The sequence below is a fragment of the Phyllobates terribilis genome, unplaced genomic scaffold (genome assembly GCF_046119375.1).
Source record: "Phyllobates terribilis strain yellow unplaced genomic scaffold, ASM4611937v1 Scaffold_236__1_contigs__length_3049075, whole genome shotgun sequence".
Lineage (NCBI taxonomy): Eukaryota > Metazoa > Chordata > Amphibia > Anura > Dendrobatidae > Phyllobates > Phyllobates terribilis.
In genome coordinates, this window is record NW_027362996.1 from 528,277 (window position 1) to 542,650 (window position 14,374).

Consider the following 14,374-nt stretch of genomic DNA (forward strand, 5'->3'; position numbering starts at 1 on the left):
TTCAACTTCAGCAACTGTGCATTGCATTGCCATGTAATGTGATGCAATGCTATCTTTCTAGCTCTCCCTTTTTACTTCCTTTTGGATAAACAGACATATTAGGCAAGCATTTTGGAGCTTTCACCTAAATAACTACAGGTGGTGAGATAAGCTGCACAATATAATTGACCTTTCAGTATATTGTTGCACACACACCATCTATTTAGCAAATGCCCTTGTTATCAACAGCAGCCTTTTAAACTCACCTGAGCTAACAGGTATGTGAGCTGGTTACTCTGCTGCGCTTAAAATTTCTTTTTTGGCTTGCTACAATGCCTTTTCTGAAACGTTGTCTCCTTCTGCTGGAACACTGACTTCTTTCATTTAATGCCTGCAGACTATAAAAGAGAACCCAACCCAAAAAGTTTGGTTGATTAGTCTGTGGCATTCTGTTAAACTGTTGCTTATGGCGGTCTCTGTGAGCTTCTCAGCGACATTCAGCCAGCCAGGTATCCTGCCTGCAGTAGATGGAATGTGGCAATGGAACGCTGGCTGCGCGTGTCATAATAGGCTCTGAGCCTTTATATACCTGTGCACAGCAGCAGCCACCTTCAGTCTGCTGCTGGACAGCCAGCAGCAGCAGCAGCAGGAGAGGTATGTAATCAGGAGCCCTCCTGCTAAGGGTAGACAGCTGCTCGTTCCACCCCACCCCCCGCCTTAATTGGTTCTCCTCCCTTCCAACGGTGTTGAGGCGGGTGGGAACAGCAGGGGGTGAAGGTGCTGTGTTTAAAGAGGTGGAGTTATGCAGATCTAAAACGCGTGGATTGCAGCAGCAGCAAGCCGAAAAGTGCAGGCATGTAAGGGATCTAGAGGTTGACAACATGTCTTCTTAACGGGAGTCCAGGAGCTCATCTCCACAAATGGACTTTTCAGGATCCTTGGGTGGCTCCGTAGTTTGAAACCAATTCTGGTTATCGCTTCTCGGCCTTTTGGCTAAGATCAAGTGTAGTATCTGTTCTTATCAGTTTAATATCTGATACGTCCCCTATCTGGGGACCATATATTAAATGGATTTTTAGAACAGGGAGATGGAAAAAGAGCTTGCTCTGTCCACTCCACGCATTGACCTGGTATTGCAGTATCTCCAGGACCGGTGCACCCCTTCTTTAATGCAGTTTCTAAAATCAGAAAGAATTGAATTCAATGTTTTTTGTTCATTTTGCTTGTTTGTCGGATTTTGGGATGGACTCTTTGGCTTTGCTTTTCTTCTCCTCATTGGATTTTTCATGTTCAAAGTTGCAGAAGCCAGATTACAAGCTCATTTTGGTTCAACTTCAGCAACTGTGCATTGCATTGCCATGTAATGTGATGCAATGCTATCTTTCTAGCTCTCCCTTTTTACTTCCTTTTGGATAAACAGACATATTAGGCAAGCATTTTGGAGCTTTCACCTAAATAACTACAGGTGGTGAGATAAGCTGCACAATATAATTGACCTTTCAGTATATTGTTGCACACACACCATCTATTTAGCAAATGCCCTTGTTATCAACAGCAGCCTTTTAAACTCACCTGAGCTAACAGGTATGTGCGCTGGTTACTCTGCTGCGCTTAAAATTTCTTTTTTGGTTTGCTACAATGCCTTTTCTGAAACGTTGTCTCCTTCTGCTGGAACACTGACTTCTTTCATTTAATGCCTGCAGACTATAAAAGAGAACCCAACCCAAAAAGTTTGGCTGATTAGTCTGTGGCATTCTGTTAAACTGTTGCTTATGGCGGTCTCTGTGAGCTTCTCAGCGACATTCAGCCAGCCAGGTATCCTGCCTGCAGTAGATGGAATGTGGCAATGGAACGCTGGCTGCGCGTGTCATAATAGGCTCTGAGCCTTTATATACCTGTGCATAGCAGCAGCCACCTTCAGTCTGCTGCTGGACAGCCAGCAGCAGCAGCAGCAGGAGAGGTATGTAATCAGGAGCCCTCCTGCTAAGGGTAGACAGCTGCTCGTTCCACCCCACCCCCCGCCTTAATTGGTTCTCCTCCCTTCCAACGGTGTTGAGGCGGGTGGGAACAGCAGGGGGTGAAGGTGCTGTGTTTAAAGAGGTGGAGTTATGCAGATCTAAAACGCGTGGATTGCAGCAGCAGCAAGCCGAAAAGTGCAGGCATGTAAGGGAGCTAGAGGTTGACAACATGTCTTCTTAACGGGAGTCCAGGAGCTCATCTCCACAAATGGACTTTTCAAGATCCTTGGGTGGCTCCGTAGTTTGAAACCAATTCTGGTTATCGCTTCTCGGCCTTTTGGCTAAGATCAAGTGTAGTATCTGTTCTTATCAGTTTAATATCTGATACGTCCCCTATCTGGGGACCATATATTAAATGGATTTTTAGAACAGGGAGATGGAAAAAGAGCTTGCTCTGTCCACTCCACGCATTGACCTGGTATTGCAGTATCTCCAGGACCGGTGCACCCCTTCTTTAATGCAGTTTCTAAAATCAGAAAGAATTGAATTCAATGATTTTTGTTCATTTTGCTTGTTTGTCGGATTTTGGGATGGACTCTTTGGCTTTGCTTTTCTTCTCCTCATTGGATTTTTCATGTTCAAAGTTGCAGAAGCCAGATTACAAGCTCATTTTGGTTCAACTTCAGCAACTGTGCATTGCATTGCCATGTAATGTGATGCAATGCTATCTTTCTAGCTCTCCCTTTTTACTTCCTTTTGGATAAACAGACATATTAGGCAAGCATTTTGGAGCTTTCACCTAAATAACTACAGGTGGTGAGATAAGCTGCACAATATAATTGACCTTTCAGTATATTGTTGCACACACACCATCTATTTAGCAAATGCCCTTGTTATCAACAGCAGCCTTTTAAACTCACCTGAGCTAACAGGTATGTGCGCTGGTTACTCTGCTGCGCTTAAAATTTCTTTTTTGGTTTGCTACAATGCCTTTTCTGAAACGTTGTCTCCTTCTGCTGGAACACTGACTTCTTTCATTTAATGCCTGCAGACTATAAAAGAGAACCCAACCCAAAAAGTTTGGTTGATTAGTCTGTGGCATTCTGTTAAACTGTTGCTTATGGCGGTCTCTGTGAGCTTCTCAGCGACATTCAGCCAGCCAGGTATCCTGCCTGCAGTAGATGGAATGTGGCAATGGAACGCTGGCTGCGCGTGTCATAATAGGCTCTGAGCCTTTATATACCTGTGCACAGCAGCAGCCACCTTCAGTCTGCTGCTGGACAGCCAGCAGCAGCAGCAGCAGGAGAGGTATGTAATCAGGAGCCCTCCTGCTAAGGGTAGACAGCTGCTCGTTCCACCCCACCCCCCGCCTTAATTGGTTCTCCTCCCTTCCAACGGTGTTGAGGCGGGTGGGAACAGCAGGGGGTGAAGGTGCTGTGTTTAAAGAGGTGGAGTTATGCAGATCTAAAACGCGTGGATTGCAGCAGCAGCAAGCCGAAAAGTGCAGGCATGTAAGGGATCTAGAGGTTGACAACATGTCTTCTTAACGGGAGTCCAGGAGCTCATCTCCACAAATGGACTTTTCAGGATCCTTGGGTGGCTCCGTAGTTTGAAACCAATTCTGGTTATCGCTTCTCGGCCTTTTGGCTCAGACCTAGTGTTTGGACAAGAGGTTCCTTGTGTACTAGCCCTCAGCCTTCCAGCATCGCCACTTCGGTGGCTTAAGCTGGATGCTGCTATAGGGGGAGAGTGAGGAGGAAACGAGAAGGCGATTCCTGAAGCGACCATGGGTGTCAAGCTTCGTTTTGCTGGGACCGGGGATCCCCGGGTCAAGAATGCTTTCCGTATCGACGTCTCTGAGGAGAAGAAGGACCATTTCTCGTTGTCATACCTGGTCAACGCCATTTTCTATGAAATCCTGAAGATCCAGAAGTCGGAGATCATCTGTTTGCAGGAGTTCAGAAGGGAGCATAGGTACGTCTTGGTGCTTTCTTCTATGGCGGCTTGCCAAAACCTTTTCAAAACTCTTCAAGTCCTTTCAGAGCACCCTCAGCTGGATGGACTTATCTTCACTGTACTCTACTCTAAGGGGGATATCCCGGTGGTAATATTCATGCACAACCCCTTTATCTCCCGGGATGATATCACTGCATTCCTGAGAAGACACTGCATTTTTGTGCAATTCTCCCATAAAATCTTAAATGGAGAAGGGCTGTGGACTGGGAAGTATAAATACTTTGTGAGGTTTGGGATAGACCCTCATGGTCCTGGAGGTATTCACTATCCTCCCCTGAACTTTACAATTGGAAGAGACTCTGGATATCTGTTTTTTCCCGAGGCGCCATTGTTCTGCAGGAGATGCAACATGTTCGGGCATATCCAGGATTTCTGCAAGCAATTGCCAAACTGTAGAAAGTGCAACAAGTACGGTCATCTGGCGAAGGATTGTTCCAACCCGGTGGTATGTGATGCCTGCGGGGAGGAAGGACATGTGATTCGGGATTGTAAGGCTAAAGTCAAGCCTAGGTCCTTCTCCGAAGTGACCAAAGGTAAGCCTACTGTCCCTGCTGTTACCCCACAGGTGACTACTGCAGAGATCAATGCTGAGACGGAGCCCCCTGAGGTTGAAGATCTGGTGGGTGAGGCCCAGAACCTGTTGGACCCTCCGGCCCCTGCTGGGCCAGGTATGGAGATCTCCGAGTTGGATGTGGACCTCCCTCATCAGTCCGAAATATGTGGTGAGGGTGACATGGATGTGTCTCTAGCTCGAACCCCTGCATTGTCCTGGGGTGCTACAGACGAAGAGGTGGCCAGGGATGGTGGCCAAGGAGACTTTACTTCTGGGAGGTCTTTTGATGATGATGATACTCCTGAACTGGCCAATAAAAAACCCAGACGAGAGTACTCACCTGCCAGCGGAGGGTGCGACAGTCCTGCAAGTGACCGCATTTACCCGCAGGATGTCTTCTCCCCTGATGCTCCTTACCTTGGCATCCCTGAGAGCATCAACACCTTTGGGGTGCTTTCCCAGTCTGATGATAATGGATGAGTATGGTGTGATCAACATTGAGTCATGTATTTCTTTTCATTAATTAATGTCTTGCCAATCTGGTTGGGATGTAGTGTCCCTAAATGTAAGGCAGATCAGATCTAAAATCAGAAGAACAACTGTTCTGGACTACCTGAAACATTTAGGTGCTGATGTTTTTTGCCTTCAGGAGTGTGGGATTCAGGATGCTCCTTGTGACAAAGACTGGCCTTACGGACAGCATATCTGGTCAGGGTCTAATCATAATAAAAATGATGGGGTGGGGATATTAGTTGGGAATAAAGAAATCTCTATTGATAGTTATATTGTGGTGGAGGTGGGCCGATGTTTAATTGCATTTTTGAGTTATAGAGGGTGGCGGGTCAGAATTATTAATTTATATTGCCCTACAGGGAAGGAAGAGCGGCTTGCTCTTCTTGAAAAATTAAGTTTTTTTCTTCCAGGGAAATCTCCCACTATTTTTGTTGGGGACGTTAATTGTGTCACAGAAGGAAAGTGTGACATAACAGGAAAGAAATTGTCCCATTTAATTTGTGATTTTTCCTTTTTAGATGCAGCAGTTGTTGTTCTTGGCATGCCACCACCGCCGACATACCATGCTGACCGTGGTGAGATTCATTCCAGAATTGATTTAATGTTATTTTCTAAAAATATGGTATGTTTGGATTTTTCTCAACAAAAGGTACCTTTTTCGGACCATGAATGTTTGAGAGGCGTGTTTTGTGCGAATGGTGACCAAGTGTATGGCGGTGGGGTATGGAAGTTGAATGCAAGGCTGTTAGAGGATGATGAGGTGATGAATGAGTTTAATGTAAAGTATGAAAGATGGAGAATGCGTAAGAAGGATTTTGTGTGTGTTCTTGACTGGTGGGACTGGGTGAAAGTGCAATTTAAAACTTTCTTCAAAAAGTGGGGCTATAGAAAAGCTGCCAGATATAGGAATAGGTTTAATGACCTTAATAGACGGATTGACTGGTTGAGAAAGTGTGTTGCAAGTGGTTTGGAGATGTCTGATCAACTTACTGAGGCTAAGAATGAATTGAAGCGTGTGTTGGATGAGAAAGGAAAGGAAATTATATATCGTACTAAAATTGAGCACCTGGAGAAAAATGAGAAGTGTACGAGGTTCTTTTTTAAAAAAATGAATGGTAGGAAGACTGATATGAATGAAGTTGTGAATGAAAGTGGAACCAACTGTATGGGTGAGGATGTGCTGAAAGAAGTGAATAGGTTTTATAGCAAGTTGTATGATGAGAAATGGATTGACTCTGGGCTTGTGTCATATGTTCTGAATGGTGTGGAGAAAAAACTTGATTCTGAGGAGCGTGATCTATTGTGTGAGGATGTAGTTCTGGATGAAGTGAAGAATGTGGTGTGGAGTGCTAAAAAGAGTAAGACTCCTGGGAAAGATGGTATACCTGTAGAGTTGTATGTGAAAGCATGGGAAGTTTTGGGAACAGATTTGACTGAGGTATGTAAGTATATGTGGGTGAATGGTAGGTTGTGTGAATCAATGAAAGAAGGAGTGGTTGTGCTTGTGTATAAAAAGGGTGAGAGGAAACGTTTGGAAAACTGGAGACCAATAACACTGCTGAATTCGGATTATAAGGTCTACAGTAAGTTACTGGCAAATCGTATGCGTGAAGTGATTGGTAGTGTTGTGGAGGAGGACCAAGTATGTGCAGTGCCTGGAAGAAGTATGAGTGATAACTTGTTATTGTTGAGAGATATGATTGGGGATTGCAAGGATAGAAAGCAGAAATGTATGACTTTAGCTATTGATTTTGAGAAGGCGTTTGACAGGGTTTCGCATGTGTTTTTGTTTAAAGTACTGGAAAGAATGGGGTTTCCTAGAGAATTTGTGAATTGTGTAAAATCATTGTATGATTGTGTGTCAAGTGAGTTCTTGGTTAATGGGTGGCTGTGTGACAAAGTGAAGATTAGGTCAGGAGTAAGGCAGGGGTGTCCTATGTCCCCCGTCTTATTTGTATGTGTAATAGAACCATTGTTATGTTTGATTAGACGGGATAAAATGATGAGAGGTTTGTTGGTGCCTGGTAGTGGTGGTAAGCATGTGAAAGTGTTAGGTTATATGGATGATGTTGTGGTTGTGAGTGAAAGTATGGCTTCTTTGAGTAGAATTAAATTGCTTTTGGATTTTTTTGTTGGTGCGTCTGGTTTTAGGGTAAATTGGAATAAATGTAGTTTTAAATGTTTTGGAGATAGTAGTATTCGTATGGATGGTGTAAAGTGTGAAGAGGGTGCAATCAAGATTTTGGGCGTATTATTTAATGATGACTTAAAAGGGAATGAAAGTTGGGAAGAGTGTGGTATGCGGGTTGAACGTAAATTGAATTTTTGGCGAATGAGAGAATTGACTCTGCGTGGTAAGGTGTTAATTATCAAAGCAGTGATTCTCCCTATCCTGCTTTATGTGGCGACTGTTTTTCCTTCTCCTTACAGGAAAATTAAGAGAATAGAGAAGTTGGTATTCACATTCCTGTGGTGTAGTAAGATGGAGAAGTTGAAGCGGGAGAGCCTTTTTAAGGCTTGTCAGCATGGTGGGCTGGCCTTTCCCAATATTGAAGTTTTTTTAGGTCTTAATTATATTAAGACTGTGGTTATTTTGCTGGGTAAAGGCAATAAAGGTGCTTTTATGGCTAATTATTCTGCTGGATGGATGTTGTATGGGTTATGCTGGAGGAAGAGAGATGCGAGTGTGCCTGTGGCCTTTAAGTGTCCTGTTTGGTATGAGGTGATTGAGAAATTTGTGAGAAAGCATGATTTGTTGAGTGTGGGAATGAATGATTTTAGAATGACCAAGAATGTGGTGAAAAGAATGAGTGCAAATGAGGTAGAGTGTAATATTGTTGGGCTGAGAGGGAATGAGGTTTCAGATGCATGGAAGAAGTTAGATACGTATGGGATGTCAAACAAACAGAAGGATGTTGTGTGGATGACTTTACATAATATTTTACCTGTGAGAGAAGTGCAGAAGAAAAGAGAGTTGATAAGAACAGATGTGTGTCCGAGAGTGGGATGTGGTGGTTGTGAGACTGTCAGGCATGTTATGTGGGATTGTGAGTACGCGTACAGTGTGTGGAAGTGTGTAGGTGGATTGTGTAAGGGTTTAGCAGGCGTGAATTTTGTGGATTGGCGTGTGGCGATGTTTGGAATTGGTGCGTGTAGTCGGTCTAAAGATAGAATTTTATGGTTGATAATGGCTTGTGTGATGGAGAGTTTGTGGGATGCAAGGAACCTTGGACTTTTCAAAAGGAAATCTTTATCAGTGAATGAATGTGTTAGACTTATTCTTTCAAGACTATACCTGATATATAAGTTGGACAGCAGAGGCGGTGGTGGCACAGATGCCGAAGGGATTTGGAAATTTAAAAAGTGGCATTACCTTATCAAATACCAGTGATTTTTTTCTTTGTGATTCCTTGAAGTTTCTGCATTTGTGTTACGTAAAGGATGTTCCCTTGTGATTATATTTCGTCTTATACTACTGCTAAATAAATAGAACCATGATGATGAGAAGTTTTAAGTAGCAAATTTTGGAGAAATTCATACTGTTTGCTAAAAAACTAAACTGAATGGTTTAAAAAAAAAAAAAAAAAATCTGTTCTTATCAGTTTAATATCTGATACGTCCCCTATCTGGGGACCATATATTAAATGGATTTTTAGAACAGGGAGATGGAAAAAGAGCTTGCTCTGTCCACTCCACGCATTGACCTGGTATTGCAGTATCTCCAGGACCGGTGCACCCCTTCTTTAATGCAGTTTCTAAAATCAGAAAGAATTGAATTCAATGTTTTTTGTTCATTTTGCTTGTTTGTCGGATTTTGGGATGGACTCTTTGGCTTTGCTTTTCTTCTCCTCATTGGATTTTTCATGTTCAAAGTTGCAGAAGCCAGATTACAAGCTCATTTTGGTTCAACTTCAGCAACTGTGCATTGCATTGCCATGTAATGTGATGCAATGCTATCTTTCTAGCTCTCCCTTTTTACTTCCTTTTGGATAAACAGACATATTAGGCAAGCATTTTGGAGCTTTCACCTAAATAACTACAGGTGGTGAGATAAGCTGCACAATATAATTGACCTTTCAGTATATTGTTGCACACACACCATCTATTTAGCAAATGCCCTTGTTATCAACAGCAGCCTTTTAAACTCACCTGAGCTAACAGGTATGTGCGCTGGTTACTCTGCTGCGCTTAAAATTTCTTTTTTGGCTTGCTACAATGCCTTTTCTGAAACGTTGTCTCCTTCTGCTGGAACACTGACTTCTTTCATTTAATGCCTGCAGACTATAAAAGAGAACCCAACCCAAAAAGTTTGGTTGATTAGTCTGTGGCATTCTGTTAAACTGTTGCTTATGGCGGTCTCTGTGAGCTTCTCAGCGACATTCAGCCAGCCAGGTATCCTGCCTGCAGTAGATGGAATGTGGCAATGGAACTCTGGCTGCGCGTGTCATAATAGGCTCTGAGCCTTTATATACCTGTGCACAGCAGCAGCCACCTTCAGTCTGCTGCTGGACAGCCAGCAGCAGCAGCAGCAGGAGAGGTATGTAATCAGGAGCCCTCCTGCTAAGGGTAGACAGCTGCTCGTTCCACCCCACCCCCCGCCTTAATTGGTTCTCCTCCCTTCCAACGGTGTTGAGGCGGGTGGGAACAGCAGGGGGTGAAGGTGCTGTGTTTAAAGAGGTGGAGTTATGCAGATCTAAAACGCGTGGATTGCAGCAGCAGCAAGCCGAAAAGTGCAGGCATGTAAGGGATCTAGAGGTTGACAACATGTCTTCTTAACGGGAGTCCAGGAGCTCATCTCCACAAATGGACTTTTCAGGATCCTTGGGTGGCTCCGTAGTTTGAAACCAATTCTGGTTATCGCTTCTCGGCCTTTTGGCTAAGATCAAGTGTAGTATCTGTTCTTATCAGTTTAATATCTGATACGTCCCCTATCTGGGGACCATATATTAAATGGATTTTTAGAACAGGGAGATGGAAAAAGAGCTTGCTCTGTCCACTCCACGCATTGACCTGGTATTGCAGTATCTCCAGGACCGGTGCACCCCTTCTTTAATGCAGTTTCTAAAATCAGAAAGAATTGAATTCAATGTTTTTTGTTCATTTTGCTTGTTTGTCGGATTTTGGGATGGACTCTTTGGCTTTGCTTTTCTTCTCCTCATTGGATTTTTCATGTTCAAAGTTGCAGAAGCCAGATTACAAGCTCATTTTGGTTCAACTTCAGCAACTGTGCATTGCATTGCCATGTAATGTGATGCAATGCTATCTTTCTAGCTCTCCCTTTTTACTTCCTTTTGGATAAACAGACATATTAGGCAAGCATTTTGGAGCTTTCACCTAAATAACTACAGGTGGTGAGATAAGCTGCACAATATAATTGACCTTTCAGTATATTGTTGCACACACACCATCTATTTAGCAAATGCCCTTGTTATCAACAGCAGCCTTTTAAACTCACCTGAGCTAACAGGTATGTGCGCTGGTTACTCTGCTGCGCTTAAAATTTCTTTTTTGGTTTGCTACAATGCCTTTTCTGAAACGTTGTCTCCTTCTGCTGGAACACTGACTTCTTTCATTTAATGCCTGCAGACTATAAAAGAGAACCCAACCCAAAAAGTTTGGTTGATTAGTCTGTGGCATTCTGTTAAACTGTTGCTTATGGCGGTCTCTGTGAGCTTCTCAGCGACATTCAGCCAGCCAGGTATCCTGCCTGCAGTAGATGGAATGTGGCAATGGAACGCTGGCTGCGCGTGTCATAATAGGCTCTGAGCCTTTATATACCTGTGCACAGCAGCAGCCACCTTCAGTCTGCTGCTGGACAGCCAGCAGCAGCAGCAGCAGGAGAGGTATGTAATCAGGAGCCCTCCTGCTAAGGGTAGACAGCTGCTCGTTCCACCCCACCCCCCGCCTTAATTGGTTCTCCTCCCTTCCAACGGTGTTGAGGCGGGTGGGAACAGCAGGGGGTGAAGGTGCTGTGTTTAAAGAGGTGGAGTTATGCAGATCTAAAACGCGTGGATTGCAGCAGCAGCAAGCCGAAAAGTGCAGGCATGTAAGGGATCTAGAGGTTGACAACATGTCTTCTTAACGGGAGTCCAGGAGCTCATCTCCACAAATGGACTTTTCAGGATCCTTGGGTGGCTCCGTAGTTTGAAACCAATTCTGGTTATCGCTTCTCGGCCTTTTGGCTAAGATCAAGTGTAGTATCTGTTCTTATCAGTTTAATATCTGATACGTCCCCTATCTGGGGACCATATATTAAATGGATTATTAGAACAGGGAGATGGAAAAAGAGCTTGCTCTGTCCACTCCACGCATTGACCTGGTATTGCAGTATCTCCAGGACCGGTGCACCCCTTCTTTAATGCAGTTTCTAAAATCAGAAAGAATTGAATTCAATGTTTTTTGTTCATTTTGCTTGTTTGTCGGATTTTGGGATGGACTCTTTGGCTTTGCTTTTCTTCTCCTCATTGGATTTTTCATGTTCAAAGTTGCAGAAGCCAGATTACAAGCTCATTTTGGTTCAACTTCAGCAACTGTGCATTGCATTGCCATGTAATGTGATGCAATGCTATCTTTCTAGCTCTCCCTTTTTACTTCCTTTTGGATAAACAGACATATTAGGCAAGCATTTTGGAGCTTTCACCTAAATAACTACAGGTGGTGAGATAAGCTGCATAATATAATTGACCTTTCAGTATATTGTTGCACACACACCATCTATTTAGCAAATGCCCTTGTTATCAACAGCAGCCTTTTAAACTCACCTGAGCTAACAGGTATGTGCGCTGGTTACTCTGCTGCGCTTAAAATTTCTTTTTTGGTTTGCTACAATGCCTTTTCTGAAACGTTGTCTCCTTCTGCTGGAACACTGACTTCTTTCATTTAATGCCTGCAGACTATAAAAGAGAACCCAACCCAAAAAGTTTGGTTGATTAGTCTGTGGCATTCTGTTAAACTGTTGCTTATGGCGGTCTCTGTGAGCTTCTCAGCGACATTCAGCCAGCCAGGTATCCTGCCTGCAGTAGATGGAATGTGGCAATGGAACGCTGGCTGCGCATGTCATAATAGGCTCTGAGCCTTTATATACCTGTGCACAGCAGCAGCCACCTTCAGTCTGCTGCTGGACAGCCAGCAGCAGCAGCAGCAGGAGAGGTATGTAATCAGGAGCCCTCCTGCTAAGGGTAGACAGCTGCTCGTTCCACCCCACCCCCCGCCTTAATTGGTTCTCCTCCCTTCCAACGGTGTTGAGGCGGGTGGGAACAGCAGGGGGTGAAGGTGCTGTGTTTAAAGAGGTGGAGTTATGCAGATCTAAAACGCGTGGATTGCAGCAGCAGCAAGCCGAAAAGTGCAGGCATGTAAGGGATCTAGAGGTTGACAACATGTCTTCTTAACGGGAGTCCAGGAGCTCATCTCCACAAATGGACTTTTCAGGATCCTTGGGTGGCTCCGTAGTTTGAAACCAATTCTGGTTATCGCTTCTCGGCCTTTTGGCTAAGATCAAGTGTAGTATCTGTTCTTATCAGTTTAATATCTGATACGTCCCCTATCTGGGGACCATATATTAAATGGATTTTTAGAACAGGGAGATGGAAAAAGAGCTTGCTCTGTCCACTCCACGCATTGACCTGGTATTGCAGTATCTCCAGGACCGGTGCACCCCTTCTTTAATGCAGTTTCTAAAATCAGAAAGAATTGAATTCAATGTTTTTTGTTCATTTTGCTTGTTTGTCGGATTTTGGGATGGACTCTTTGGCTTTGCTTTTCTTCTCCTCATTGGATTTTTCATGTTCAAAGTTGCAGAAGCCAGATTACAAGCTCATTTTGGTTCAACTTCAGCAACTGTGCATTGCATTGCCATGTAATGTGATGCAATGCTATCTTTCTAGCTCTCCCTTTTTACTTCCTTTTGGATAAACAGACATATTAGGCAAGCATTTTGGAGCTTTCACCTAAATAACTACAGGTGGTGAGATAAGCTGCACAATATAATTGACCTTTCAGTATATTGTTGCACACACACCATCTATTTAGCAAATGCCCTTGTTATCAACAGCAGCCTTTTAAACTCACCTGAGCTAACAGGTATGTGCGCTGGTTACTCTGCTGCGCTTAAAATTTCTTTTTTGGTTTGCTACAATGCCTTTTCTGAAACGTTGTCTCCTTCTGCTGGAACACTGACTTCTTTCATTTAATGCCTGCAGACTATAAAAGAGAACCCAACCCAAAAAGTTTGGTTGATTAGTCTGTGGCATTCTGTTAAACTGTTGCTTATGGCGGTCTCTGTGAGCTTCTCAGCGACATTCAGCCAGCCAGGTATCCTGCCTGCAGTAGATGGAATGTGGCAATGGAACGCTGGCTGCGCGTGTCATAATAGGCTCTGAGCCTTTATATACCTGTGCACAGCAGCAGCCACCTTCAGTCTGCTGCTGGACAGCCAGCAGCAGCAGCAGCAGGAGAGGTATGTAATCAGGAGCCCTCCTGCTAAGGGTAGACAGCTGCTCGTTCCACCCCACCCCCCGCCTTAATTGGTTCTCCTCCCTTCCAACGGTGTTGAGGCGGGTGGGAACAGCAGGGGGTGAAGGTGCTGTGTTTAAAGAGGTGGAGTTATGCAGATCTAAAACGCGTGGATTGCAGCAGCAGCAAGCCGAAAAGTGCAGGCATGTAAGGGATCTAGAGGTTGACAACATGTCTTCTTAACGGGAGTCCAGGAGCTCATCTCCACAAATGGACTTTTCAGGATCCTTGGGTGGCTCCGTAGTTTCTCGGCCTTTTGGCTAAGATCAAGTGTAGTATCTTTCGAAAAGGCGGTTTTGGATGTTGGCCGCCCTAGTAGATTGATACATTATGCACACTGGGGTTTAGGCGCTTGTTAGTACGCCAGGTGGCTAATATAGTCATCTGGTGGAAAGCATGGCCCCCCAGGATCGACGCCATTGGGCCGGGGAAGATCGAAAGCCCGAAGTGTGAAGTGCCCCAGGAGTGGTGACCCTGGGGTGCCTTAACTCACTGGGATTGGGAACCCCACTTGAGTTTATGGCACATTTGCACTAGCACTTCAATATTTCTTTCTTCACACACACCCTTATTCCGGGCCTTCTGGCCTTAGGATGGGGAATTTTTCAATTCCCGGTCGAAGGTCCGGGCAGTATTATACTGTGAAACCTTCACTATTTATTTAAATTTTTTTTGTCACTGTGTGTCCACTTTTTCACGTGTGTCCACGTCCTTACTAGGATTTTGTCGGGATGCGGTTCCCTTACGGATTCCTCTCTTGGCAGGTCTAGGGGGGGAGTGTGTGGCCATCAGGTTCCGCTCCCCCCTGAACCCCCCTGGCTCTCCTCTTTCGGGAGGAGAGCGT

General features: G+C 44.4%; 5 non-coding genes and 1 pseudogene across 5 annotated transcripts; all 6 read left to right on the forward strand.

Moving 5' to 3' along the window:
- The first annotated feature begins 952 nt into the window (after positions 1–952).
- On the forward strand, positions 953–1,143 carry LOC141217109 (U2 spliceosomal RNA). Its single transcript, XR_012285981.1, has one exon. It is a non-coding gene; the product is annotated as a U2 spliceosomal RNA (small nuclear RNA).
- Positions 1,144–2,258: 1,115 nt separating this feature from the next.
- LOC141217110 (U2 spliceosomal RNA) lies at positions 2,259–2,449 on the forward strand. Its single transcript, XR_012285982.1, has one exon. It is a non-coding gene; the product is annotated as a U2 spliceosomal RNA (small nuclear RNA).
- A 6,106-nt stretch (positions 2,450–8,555) lies between these two features.
- Positions 8,556–8,760, forward strand: LOC141216807 (U2 spliceosomal RNA; annotated as a pseudogene).
- A 1,115-nt stretch (positions 8,761–9,875) lies between these two features.
- On the forward strand, positions 9,876–10,066 carry LOC141217111 (U2 spliceosomal RNA). Its single transcript, XR_012285983.1, has one exon. It is a non-coding gene; the product is annotated as a U2 spliceosomal RNA (small nuclear RNA).
- A 1,115-nt stretch (positions 10,067–11,181) lies between these two features.
- Positions 11,182–11,372, forward strand: LOC141216450 (U2 spliceosomal RNA). Its single transcript, XR_012285484.1, has one exon. It is a non-coding gene; the product is annotated as a U2 spliceosomal RNA (small nuclear RNA).
- Positions 11,373–12,487: 1,115 nt separating this feature from the next.
- Positions 12,488–12,678, forward strand: LOC141217112 (U2 spliceosomal RNA). Its single transcript, XR_012285984.1, has one exon. It is a non-coding gene; the product is annotated as a U2 spliceosomal RNA (small nuclear RNA).
- Positions 12,679–14,374: the final 1,696 nt, after the last annotated feature.